Source organism: Nyctereutes procyonoides, unplaced genomic scaffold (genome assembly GCF_905146905.1).
Source record: "Nyctereutes procyonoides isolate TBG_1078 unplaced genomic scaffold, NYPRO_anot_genome, whole genome shotgun sequence".
Taxonomy (NCBI): Eukaryota; Metazoa; Chordata; class Mammalia; order Carnivora; family Canidae; genus Nyctereutes; species Nyctereutes procyonoides.
The window spans coordinates 938,262-951,490 of NW_026575141.1; the positions used below are offsets into that span (position 1 = coordinate 938,262).

At 42.3% G+C, this 13,229-nt stretch overlaps 1 protein-coding gene across 2 annotated transcripts in view; it reads right to left on the reverse strand.

The window, feature by feature from the left end:
* Positions 1-13,229, reverse strand: part of EXOC4 (exocyst complex component 4) — a 746,310-nt gene that overhangs the window by 67,611 nt on the left and 665,470 nt on the right. The gene's annotated exons all lie outside the window — the stretch shown is intronic.

Sequence of the window (13,229 nt, forward strand, 5' to 3'; positions counted from 1 at the left end):
TCATAGAGAGATTATAGTCAGCTAAAAGCCCCAAAAGGTCTTTTTGGAAAATTTGATAAAACTACTTTCGGTATCTCTATCAAGTAATTGATAAAATATTTAAGGCACTTAGACATTTTCTTCGGGAAGATACTGAACAGCAAAAGTGTGAACTATATTTATGTCTAGGCCTCTGTTGCATATCCAGTTCCCCATAATTTCTCAAAGATCACTAACAATTAGTTTGGCAATTTCATTCAAAAGTTCTTTTGCTACTCTACAGTTTCCAAGACTGGCTTTGAATCCTGTCTCCACTACTTACTTACATGACCAAGAGTGAAATACTTAAATTATGTCTTAGTTTCTCACTGTAAAACAGAGTACTATTACCTACAACATGTGGTTTTGAGGAGCATTAAATGGTTTAATGTGGCTAAAACACACAGAAAAATAGCATATCAACCTCATTTAATATTAATACAAATAACAAGCAATTATTATTATTCTTTGGCGTGTGATTTGATTTGTCCAGGTTATGAGTCTTAAGCTTAATTATAGTGACAAGGTACTTAAAAGATAATTCCATCTTGAAATTCCATTATCAGTATTTTTTGCTTTTCCACCTGAGAATTCTTCTGTCAGAGGATGCAGTATCTTTTGGAGGGAGGGCACTTAGGGGATATGAGATCTGGCAAAGCATCACTAACTCGGGAGGAGGTCACCATACAGGGCAGAGAGTTACGTGTGGCTGTGGCAGGTTCTATAGCCACAGGCCTTTCAGAGCTGCATCTGTTTCTGGACTTTGCTAAGCCCAGAGAACAGCCCAGAAAGACAGCCCAGCCTCATAAGGCCAAGTTTCTCCTCTGGGAAACCAGACTTTAATAAATTATTATGGCAAAGATTAAATGAAAACCAAACAAATTCAGGCCAAGGGAACTGATCCGTAAGAAAGAATAAAATGGAATGACGTAGATTTAAGATTACCACCAGCTTTGGCATTATTCAGGATGCTCAGTAACCTGCCCCCTCTCTAAGGGTAACATTGCCCAAGTTGGACGATTGCAAGGCGAGATCACTGCCTTCATAATGTTTTCATTTGGCAGGCTGGATGAAAGCAACTCTTTTTTTTTTTTTAAAGATTTTATTTATTTATTCATGAGAATACACAGAGAGGAGAGAGAGAGAGGCAGAGACACAGGCAGAGGGAGAAGCAAGCAGGCTCCACGCAGGGAGCCCGACGTGGGACCCGATCCAGGGACTCCAGGATCACGCCCTGGGCTGAAGGTGGCGCTAAACCACAGAGCCACCGGGGCTGCCCGACAGCAACTCTTAAGTACCACCATTCTAATACTTGAAAGCATGTTAGGGCTTTTGAGTCCCTGGACTCTGCTGTTGAATGACCCTAACTGGGGTTTGAGAGCTCTTTATGTGCCAATGATAAGGGGCAGAAATCAGAGCCCGAAGAGATCAGGCTCATGGCTTCAGGTCAAAAGTTATACCAATCTCCTAAACTCTATCAAAGACATTCTGGACAAATTCCACCATGAAAGTTAAAAAAAAAAAAAAAAATCCAAGCAGTTAATTAATGGAAGACAAACAGTCAAGGTAAAACTTGGGATGAGTGAGGCAAAAGTAGCTTAGAAAAGCAACACATTGTATGTTTTGCTCGACTGCAATCTACAACAAGAACATTTTAGTGAAGCGCTATGAAAAATCACGCCCAGAGTTCTACGGAGAAGCCGGCCTGTCAATTCCTAAGGGCTTATTGAGATTTACAAAGTTTTCTTAACAAGAAGGAATATACTGAGCAAAAAAATGGTAAGCATGGCAAACAAATACAACACAGAACAGTGAACTCTCTTCTAAATGTCAAATGAAAATCTACAAAAAAAAGAACTGCTGACAGAATTGGCTTGGGATGCAGTGGAGGTAGGAGGTTACTGGACACACACATGCACACACATCCTGTTAGAGGCTCCGTGGTTGTATACTTCAGGGGTTGCGCTTCATATCCACAAAGCCCACATCCAATGGACTTTAAAAATAATTAGCACTTGATCATTTTATTAAGAGACACACTTCGAGTTATTTTGCTAATACTAGGGGATGGGTCACATCAGATCATTCATAATATCCTGCTGCTCTTAGAACCACTGCATAGGGATCCCTGGGTGGCGCAGCGGTTTGGCGCCTGCCTTTGGCCCGGGGCGCGATCCTGGAGACCCGGGATCGAGTCCCACGTCGGGCTCCCGGTGCATGGAGCCTGCTTCTCCCTCTGCCTGTGTCTCTGCCTCTCTCTCTCTCCCCTCTCTCTCTCTGTGTGACTATCATAAATAAATAATTAAAAAAAAAAAAAAGAACCGCTGCATAAAAGCAGGTGTTTTTGAGACTCTAGTTGTGTCACTGTAACGGTGGCTTTCTGTACTGACTGGTCAGTGAGGATGCTGAATGAAGCTTGCTCTCCAGGGCAGACACTGCTTGTTAGGTGAACCCACACTTACCTCCAATTCTTCCTTGCTCGCTCTGGCACAGACTCCAGAAAGCTAAATGTTTGTATTTCCAGCCTTGCTTGTAGCTAGAGAACCCCACGTTTCACCATCTGCCCAATGACCTTTTAAGTAGATTCTTCGGCAGCAACTTGATCTAACTCTGGCTAATTTGGCAACTCATCTTTTGACAGGGAAACGAAAGTGTGGATTGTTGCCACTGAAATTTTCTGGATTTGAATCTCGAAAATGCCTTCAGTGCCCCTTGGCTATCCTTCGCTAGTGCTTCTCTAGCTCCTTTTCCTTTTCTCAGGAACTTTCCCCAAGTCATGCAGCTCTACTTCCTACTCTCTTGTCCCTCCTCTCTTAAGGACCTCAGATTCTCATTAAGGCTTCAAAGGACTTGTCAACACTTGCTTTCTCTCTGGTCTTGCCTTCTATTTACTCTCCCACACGCCATAATCCTTCTGCCTTCACGTCCTGATTACGTCATTATTCTGATCATCACCCGTGATATACTAACCGCCAAATCCACTGGGTGCGTTACAGTACTAATCTCAGAAAGGCTCTGTGCTATGTTCAACGTGCCTGGCCATTTCCCTCTTAAAATTCTGTTTTCTTTCGGCTTAGGTGGCAACTTACTCCTCTGGGTGTCCTTCTACCTCTCTGCCATTGTCTTCATCATTTCCTTCCCTGGATCCTCTTCCTTTAGCCCACCCCAAAGTGCCGGTGTTTCCAGGATTATTTCCTCTATCGGTTTCCCTTATTTGTCATTCTGTATGTTCTCTCTGAGTGAGCTCATCCATTTTCATGGGTTTTGCTATTATCCGGGGACTGAGGACTCCTAAAATTCATTTGATCAACTGTGTGCAAGCTAGCCTTACCTGTACACCCCACAGGCATCTCAAATGCAGTTGTGTTCACAACTAAACCCATTATCTATCTTCAGCATCTGCTCTTTATCCCGAATTCCCTGTGCGTCAGTGGTGTAGCAATCTAGGAATCTCAGCTGCAGACTTGAGAGTAATTTCTGAGCCTCTCCTCTCCCTCACTCTCCCCAGCAAAGACTAATTTCTGCCAATTTCATTTCCTAAATGCCTCCTAATATGTTTTATCTTTTCTGTATCCGCTGTGACTTTCTTAGTTTGGCCCTACTCTCTTCCATGAACTACTGCAAGAATAAGCCTCCTGTCTTGCCCCTACCTTAATTCAATCCTCCATACTTAGCTCATTAAATGTGTTAGAGAAGGAGAGTAATTTTTCTAGAACACAGATGAGACTTTGTTAATTTTTTGTAATAATAACATCAGTGTTTCCTGCTGCTTATATGCTGAAGTCCAAGGTCCTTACCAAGGCCTGATTGCTCCTTCGCAAAACCATGATTTTTGGTTTCTAACACTACGGTTTTTCTCTGTTTTTCACCATTTTCTCTTTCCTTTCTGACCTCGGCCCCTTGCCTTCCCGGCCCTTTAATCTGACACCTTTTTAAAGCAGGTTCCCTAAACATATCCTGCTCTTTCAGAATTCTATATCTTGGATGGTTCTTAATACTCTTTCTACACTGTTTATACTTTCTGATTCAGAAACCATTGTCTGATTCTCCAGCCAGGGTCATTGACTCCTCTGGGGTTTTTTGTTTTGTTTTGTTTTTCCACATAATTCTCAGTAGTTACCATATTCCATTGACATTATCTGTTTATCAGTATGTCTTCCTACAGGGCACAGAATATCTATATATCTATCTATATCTGTTGGAGGTATTACAAGAGCTCAATCAATGCTTTTTTTTTAATGAACAGAACAAATGATTTAATTGACCAACATGACAGGACAAATCATTCACATAGTAACAGATTGGTGAAAATCAGGGAAGAGAAGGCACAACTTGTCATCTAACAATTGTTAACTCCTCAGTTTCTTGAGCATATTCTGGGGACAGAGTGGAGATATGGAAGTAGTTCACGGTAGCTGGTTTCTTGGGCTATTCAGGTATCCTGCAGAAGTACAGTCTAAAAGGAATTCTGGTCAATCCCTACAGCCCAAGCACTTTCCTTATAAATTGTGTTGCCTTAAGAAGTCACTTTAATTTCATGAGTCCACCTTGTGGCAGCCAAGCCTTGAGGGTCCTCTCTTTTTACTGACATAAAATCCCTGGCATATCAAATAACCAGTAACTTTCAAGGAAAGCCAACATACTGTCATGGAGAAGCAATCAGCCTAGGACATTAGGGTGTCTCAAGTGGTTCCACATCCTAATATTAACCAGACTGAAATGTGTTTAAGTCTTAAAATTAGTCAAAATTGGACTCATTCAGACCCAGAAGAGCATCTGTTTTCAAGGGTGCAGCTGCCACACTTTCAATGGTAACTTACTGTGACTTCTTTAATTGATTCATCTGAGGATGTCCTTGTGCATCTGCAATATTATCTAAAATTGTTACAATATCAACTTAGACTGACTGGTATCAGCTGTCATCAACATGATACATTGAAAAGAGAAAGATGGTTATCATGGAAGAAAAAGAAAGGTTAACTCTGTGAATTCAAATTTCTTCGAAGATGGAAAGAAGACAATGAAGAAAGATCCCATGAGATTTTTCTCACTTGAAAATTTTAGAAGATCAAATTTTGGTACAACCATTATTTTTGACTCTTCTTGCTATCTGTACAGAGAAATGAGACACCACATGATGATGTCTGCTTGAACCTGGAATAAATTTATCTAATTTCCAATCTTCAGTTTTCCTATATAGAAAATTGTGGTAATAGCATCCTTCTAACTCCCAGAGCAGTGTGTTAGTAGGTTCTGTAAATAATTCTGAGATCCTTTGACGTTGTTACCTGGCTGACATTTTTAAAAAATAAAAATAGAACTGCTGACTAGGCCTATGACATTGATAACTCAAGGGGCTTGTAGAGTCAAAGGGGGCTGTGACAGGAGACCCTCCACCTAACTCTTCCCTCTCCTTACATGCCTGAGGGATGTACTACTATCAAGCCCAACACTGAGGATTTAAGGGTGTCAAACACTCTAATGCTGCGGTTCCAAGTTGGAACTTCGACGCCAGCTAGCTCTGTCCTTGGTCTTCTCAATGTCTCTGTTCCGCCATCCCTACCTTTTATTAATGCCCTTGAATTTTTTGCAAACCTATACAAGCTAACCACCCCGGCCCTAGTACTTTGTACACAGTAGTCACTTTATAAGTGTCCATTAAAAAATCACTTATCTATTTATGAAACTGACTGGTTTCTGGAAGCAGAGGTTATCTTCATATGCTCAAGGCTCTACTGTCTTTCTAGCATCAAATTTGAATTTTTTAAGAAGAATTTTATTTATTTGACAGAGGGAGAGAGAGAGAGCATGCACGCATGTGCATGCACAAGTAGGCAGACTGGCAGGCAGAAGGAGAGGGAGAGGCAGACTCCCCTGCTGAATGGGGAGCCCAATGTGGGTCTTGATCCCAGGGCCCTGGGATCATTACCTGAGCCAAAGGCAGATGCTTAACTGACTGAGCCACCCAGGTTCCCCGAATTTGAATTTTCTTAAGACAGAGATGTCCTTTCCTTCTGATCTAAGTCAATTACTCCAAACTAATGTTTTATGGTGACTCTTTTTGATCATTCTTTCTTTTACCGGAGACATATTTTTTAACCCCTCACTATTCTCTGCCAGCAGTCCTACCTTTCGGCACTGTTAGCAAGTCATTTATTTTGTCACTCCTTCCCATGTGCCAAACAATCCTGAATCTAGTGAAGTTCTGTTGCTACATTTCTATATAAGGACTGGCCTCATACAAGAAACATGCTTGGTAGGTTCTGTTCATTTTGCTTTCTATTTCAGAAGCAGTGGTTCTTCTGTCCTTAAATGTTACCTAGTTCTTTTCAGTACAGATTTCCCTAGAAATTTTTGGTTTGAACTAGTAAAATCAATTGATTTTGAAAACCAGAATGCTGACTCAGATTGTTCTTTGACCTATAGAATTACAATGGCAAAGAATGCGGGGATATGGGGGACGTTATTCAGATGAGACCTTGTACAGGCATAGGTATAGCCAGCTCCGGAAACAGAGCCTACTCTGTGAGGTCTAACACCCAACCAATGCATCCTTTTATAGCTGTTAGCCATGTGGCAAGAATGCCAAGCCTTCTCACCGCTGCTTCTGGAAGGAAGCTAGCTCTCTTTTGTCTACTTTTACAGGAAGAAGGACAAATGGAAGAGATTTTTTTTTTTAAATGGGGTGGTTAAAAATGGAAGAAATACATTACCAGGAAGGACAAAAGAAATTAAAAATGGAATAACTGGAGTACAAAGTGAACGTGTCTTATTTATGTTTGCTTTTTTAGGGCCTAATTACTAAATGATAATATATTTATGTCAAAAAAAAATTGTTCCCAGTGGGTATAGGAGGCAAAGACCTACTTTCTTTTCTGTGCTGCCATTTGTTTCTTAAATGAGCACGTGTTACACCTTTTCCCCTGTCAGTCATGGACTTATGGGCAACATAACTTTGCGTTCTCTGGAACATCTCCTTCTCACCTGTCTCTCTCCCCTCCTAAATGTCTTATATCACCCTAGCTGCAGGTGGTAATGCTTTGGGAAGAAAAGTATGATTGTCCCACTCACTGTCCAGCCCAATGACACAGATGTTCAATAACATTAAGAATGTGTTATTTATTATATAGCAATAAATAAATAAAGACCAAAGATTAAACTTTTATAAAGAACTCAGTTTTAAGGATGCTGCTTAAGAGTGATTTTCATTGCTGTGAATGCAGGCTCTTTCCTGCTGCTTCCCAGAGGAATAGAATTTATCCTCTCACTTTTTATTACCTTTAGAGCACAGTTCTTAACAACTGTCAGCCTCCTGTTCCTCACATGTCTTCTCAGAGAGCTGTTGTGAGGACCAAATGGGGAGCATAGCCTCTCTCACAGTGCCTGCCACAAAGCTAGGGCCATCCTTTGAACTCCAGTAACACGAGGCCTCCTCCTTCCTTTTCCAGTCTTAGCACAGCTCACCTCATGCTGCAGAGAATCCTGGTAGCTTGTGAGATCCGTGAGAACAAAAGCCATAACTTAACTCTTCCAGGCATCTCTCCCAGCCTAGCTCTTCCTTACACTCAGCAGTAATGCCTGTTGCATTTAATCTGCAGGTTTGGGACAAATCACAGAATTTTGTGTCTTTTTCTTTTCATTTTATCATCACAGTGCCTTTAACCTAATGTCTTCCAAATAGCTTATTAGCTTGGAACATTATTCCGTTGCAGGGTAGGAAACTGAACCCCCAGAAAGGCAATGAGTGAAACGGAAGAATTATTCCAAATATTGACCCATACAGGGAAAACAAGGGAGATCCGTGTAAGGCTCATTGTCAAGGGCAAAACAAAAATAAGAACCAAGATTAAAAAAAAAAAAAAAAAGGACAATCGTTCCCTTGGGCTACCACAGGATAAGAGGCCAATTCTAAGCCAACAGGATAAACTACACACTGCAGTTTTGTCGAGGGAAGATCACATCCAGTTACTCATGAAATAGTGCTTGATGGTAACAAGCCTGAGCAAGCCCCAGGTCCTCCAAGGCCGTTAGCTGTAGATTTGACTTCCAGACAATGCAAACCAGCACAGACACCCTGGTTTTTACACCTTTTGAGTGACAGTCCAGACCTCAGTCCCCTTTGGTCCTGGGGGGAAGTATTAAGATTGATTTTTCCTTTATTCCAAATAATCCTCCCCAAGGCCTGGTAAAAACCTAATCATCTACTAAAAAGGCGTGTGGTGTGGCCAATTCAGCTCCTGCCAGATATGAAAGAGAAATGGAGGAAAAGCTAATGAACAGCTCCTGTCCTTGTGCTGAAAGGCACTATTGTGGGACTCTATTAGATTTCCGTAGACTTTGTAAGCCTTTTGTGTTTCTGTAAAACCCTGCATCAAAAAGCATCTTAAGGTGTTAACAAATACTTAGCCAGATATTTTACGTGAATAAGCGACACAGATTTAAGTTTCAAGAGAATTTCAGAGGCGAAAATATTATGTGGCAAAGAGATAACATTTATTCATGTGTCAACAGGATCCCTCCAGCTTCAGCATTTATAAATCTTCCAAAGAGCCTTTGGGATGGCTCGTTCACTGTGTAAATTAGAAACATTAGGTCTATTTACAAATGGTGAATCTGAACCAAACAGAAATAAAGCACCCTTCCCAACCGGACATAGCAAACAAGTGCCCCACATGGAGGCAGAGCTGAAGGAGTTAACCTGCAAGACCTCTATGGGGTCTCTCTTGCGTGTGACTTTTGTTTCATGACTTTCCTCTCCGGGCAGCTGCATCATTCTTAAATTTTGACTTGACCTGACCTAGAGTTGGCACAACTCTCACTTTTATCTCTATATCACTTAGAAAGGGAGGATCATCATACCTACCTCACAGGAGTCTGATGATTCAGTGAGAAATAACACAAAGGCTTAGAACTTGTTTAACACACAAGTTCTTACTACAAGGCAATTACTATTAGCATTCCAACAACTACTACTACTATTATGTATTCAATAATAATGTACTGAATGAATAAATAGCAAAACCCCAGGATCCCTCTCCTCAATCTACAGCTTTAAGTAAGTTTTGGAACAATGAGACTAGCTTTAGACAGTGGACGTGTTTTGCAGAACAAAACAGGTAGAATCCTAGAAGCACTGGCCACTCTGCTCCTACCGCTCTGATGACAAAACATAGACGGTGGACTTCTTCTCTGACCCTGCCACCAAGCACACAGACCATCACCAAGACCTGCTGTGTAGCCGGTGACGGCTTCCTCTGAAGCAGGTTGGAAATAAGAAATACAGAGAGAATCAACCTGCTTACACACAGCGTGGGATTTGCAGGTGTAAATCTTGCCAGGAGAAATTTGTACTTGGCGAGGACAAGTGTGGCCACTTCTCCAGTATGCAGTAAAGAGAACAGTTAACTCAGTACCTCCCCTTTCATTTTGCTCAGGTCAGATACTGCCTCTTCAGGCTAAATGGATGAGCTAGTGCCACACACATACGGACTAATGCCTTGTGAAGGTTAATAATATACAGCCGTACTTCTGTCTTTAGATGTTAGTAACACATGAATGCTGTTCTCATACTCATTCTAGCTTTGCCATAAATCCCTAGAATAATTAACCATGCATCCAGAATCAACTGTTCTAAACATCAAAAGTTTCATGATCTGTTTTTATGTCATTTAAGGGTAAGCTAGGTAGAGAAGCAGTCATTTACCTACCAAATGATTGTATAATTGGAGGATACGTATTACCTCACTTGAAATCTAAGTAACTTTCTTGCTCTAAGTGAAAGGACATGGGTGTTCTCACAGTAACTATGAATCCCATTTTTCTACTATATAGAACAACATTTCTCTTGGATTAAACAAGTGCAGGCTCAGAAAATGGTGGTTAAATTCTGACTTGACCACGTAATAACTGAATAACCTTGGGCAAAACTTCAAGGACCTTGAACTGGAGTGATAAGAGCTTTAGCCTCAGAGGGTCATTGTAGGCTCTGTATAGGGAACAACAAAAAGTGTCTAGAATGCAAGGCACATAGTAAGTGCTCAGTAAATCTCAGTTACTATTGCTGGACCCTTGCTGGGAACCCCAGAAGACGAGAACTCCTACACTCATCTTCTTACTCATTAAAACATCTTGCAACACCAGAGAGCTGTGGGCTTAGTTGTTCAGGCGTCTAACAGATGGAAAGAAACCAATGTAGTAAGACATTTACATGTGTAAACTCCTGACGTTCTGCCCTTAAAATAAGGGATCACAGAAGGAAGAGAACATTACAGAATTCTGGCAATGTTCAAAGCAGGGGAGGGAAATGGGAAAAGGAGGGACTCTTAAGTGGCAGGTTTATATTTCACCTTCTCGGGACAGCCCGGGTGGCTCAGCGGTTTAGCACTGCCTTCAGCCCAGGGCATGATCCTGGAGCCCTGGGATCGGGTCCCACGTCCTGCTTCTCTCTCTGCCTGTCTGTGTCTCTTATGAATAAATAAATAAAATCTTTAAAAAAATAAATTTTACCTTCTCATCTACAAAGCTAGGAGAATGACAGTCTTCAGCTTTGTCAATTCAATAAAAGAGGTGGCATTTCCGGCAGGCACAAGGAAGTGGAGTTTGGTGGGAAAGCAAGGAATGACACTCAGAAGCAGCTCGAGAGGAGATACAGTAGTGTTCCTCACATTATTTTGAGGGAAGGATGACAGGGATCTTCCTTTTCAAGGAAAGGATCTGTAGGGCGTGGCTCTGGAGCAAAGTGAACTCAGGTATTATCTTAGGAGTTCAGAGGATGGCCAACAAAGCTTGGATATTGTGTTTTTGAAAGATCAGGTCTCTGCCTTACTCACACAGGGCTTGGAAGGTCAAATCTGTATTCTGCATCAGCATTTCCATCAGGGTCACAGATGATTCCTCGACCCAGGACAAAGCCATGATAAGGAGCGGGGGAGAAGACACGCAGATGGGCGTATATCCATGTGGTAGCAGGCAGCGATTGGGGAGCCGTACAGCCAGGTGGGCAGCGATCAGGGAGCCATACAGCCAGGTGGATAGTGATCGGGGAGCCGTACAGCCACGGGGGCAGCAATGATTGGGGATCTGTAGAGCCACATGGGCAGTGATCGGGGAGCTGTACAGCCAGGCGGGCAGCAATGATTAGGGATCTGTAGAGCCACGTGGGCAGTGATCGGGGATCTATTTGTACAGCCACACGGCCAGTGATCCGGGAGCCATACAGCAAAGGGGGCAGCAGCGATCGGGGAGCCTAGAGCCCTAACATACGACCTGGAATGGTCAAAACTGTTATTTTCACCAAAAGAGCCAGAAGCTGTTATAAATTATTTCAATAAGAACATAAAGACCCTGACAGTTCAGCTCTCCTATCGAGGCTTAAAGCAGCTGAACCAGGCTCCTTTTGGAAAGATGTATTTTATATTTGCTACCATGGGGAGAACTGTCGTTTCATTTTTCCTGGGGAATATGTTCCCCTCGATATTACCCTGGATCACATTTATTGTAGAAAGTGAGATGAGGAAACACGTGTGCTCTGGTCCATTGTCAACTCGGCCTCAGCCCCAGCCCTTTTCTGGAAGCTTAGGAACTGTATTTTCCAACTCCTTGCCAACAGGGTTTTGGGTTTAGAACCTGCCAGCAAGAGGCATTCCCAAAAGATGTGGAAGGCAGAGAGGGGGACGGCGTGATCCTCCTCATGCAGTGGCAGAATGATGCTCAGACAGATGGCAAGTAAGAGAATTGCAGCTGCTTCCAGGGGAGCTCCCGGGACAGCTGCTTCTTACGGCAGTGGGAGAAAGTTCTGGTGCCTTCTACGTTCCCATTTCCGGCAAGCCGGCAGCAACTTTCCTTGCTCTTTACTTCCTTCCAACTGTTTCCTAAGCTTTTCAAGCCACTTTACAAACACCTATTTCCTTGTATTAAATTCCCTCTTGCTTGAAATACCTAAAATGGTTTCTGTTTTCCCGACAGAGTCCAGATGAAGAAATACAACCTTCTACTCACGAGATATTCCTGAGGGCATCTGGAGCCGGACGGAGTGCGAGGAAGAGTCCCTAAGAATCCCTCGGCTCCCCTTTCATGGAAGCTTGTACCCTCTAAGGCCGGGATGTTCAGAACTGGCTCAGTAGAGCCACGAGTCTCCCCATCTCCAGTCTCTCAGTTTCCTCCAGCTCCCTTAATCGGAAAAGCTCCACTTTTTTTTTTTGTTACCTATTAAAATTTGGCAGTAAAAATCTGCTGGAAAGGTCATTCATAAACCATTGCCCTTGAAGAGGAAGGAATCTGGTCACAAGCAAAACATTTCCCATTGCACTCCAGCCTCCAGATACTAGCCAAAGTAGGGATAAAAGCCAAATGTCTAAATTACAGCATAGCTCCTAAAGACTGAGGATGAATGGCAAGAATGTCTATATAAATCTTTACTTGGAAACAAGTGACCAGCTTTCTCTTTATTTTAGCCACATGAATTCAAGTATCTTTTTTTTTTTTTAAATGTGTTTACTGAGTACTGACCAATTTGTAAATTGCTCTCATTTTGAGGAACACATGCCAAGACTCCCTAGCAAAGCAGATTCAACCTTTCCTTTGGACAATGTTTCACGGAACCAATGAACTGTCCAATTTTCCAGGAAAGCCTACTATGGGCTTCTCTACTATTTCCCAACAAGATCCCAGGTTAAAGATGTAGACTTTCACAAATCTGACTTCTTAGTGAGGTCATTCAATTTGGAACTGCTTTTAACAATTACATAAAAAGACTTCAGCTTAACACTGGATTTTTTTTTTTTTTTGAGAGAGAAAGAGGGTGTGCATGCACATGTGTGTGCACATACGGGAGGGGAGGGGGCAGAGGGAGATAGGGAGAATCTTAAGCAGGCTCCACATCCAGCATGGAGCCCGACTTGGGGCTCTATCTCACCACCCTGAGATTGTGACCTGAGCCCAAATCAAGAGTCCAATGCTTAACCAATTGTGCCACCCAGGCATCCCAATACTGAATTTGTCTTCCAAATCAGCTCCACATGTGTGAGCACACTAAGCATGTAACAATCTCTGGGCTCCACGATTTGGATCATTGGCCCTTTCAAGTCATGAAATTTATAGGGAACCACCTAATAATCCCTTTGTTCTTAGGCTCAGCCATCATGACATTCAGTTTTAAAAAGTGGGTAACTCATCAATTTTCACATCTTTCTCTGCTGGACTAAATAGAGTTT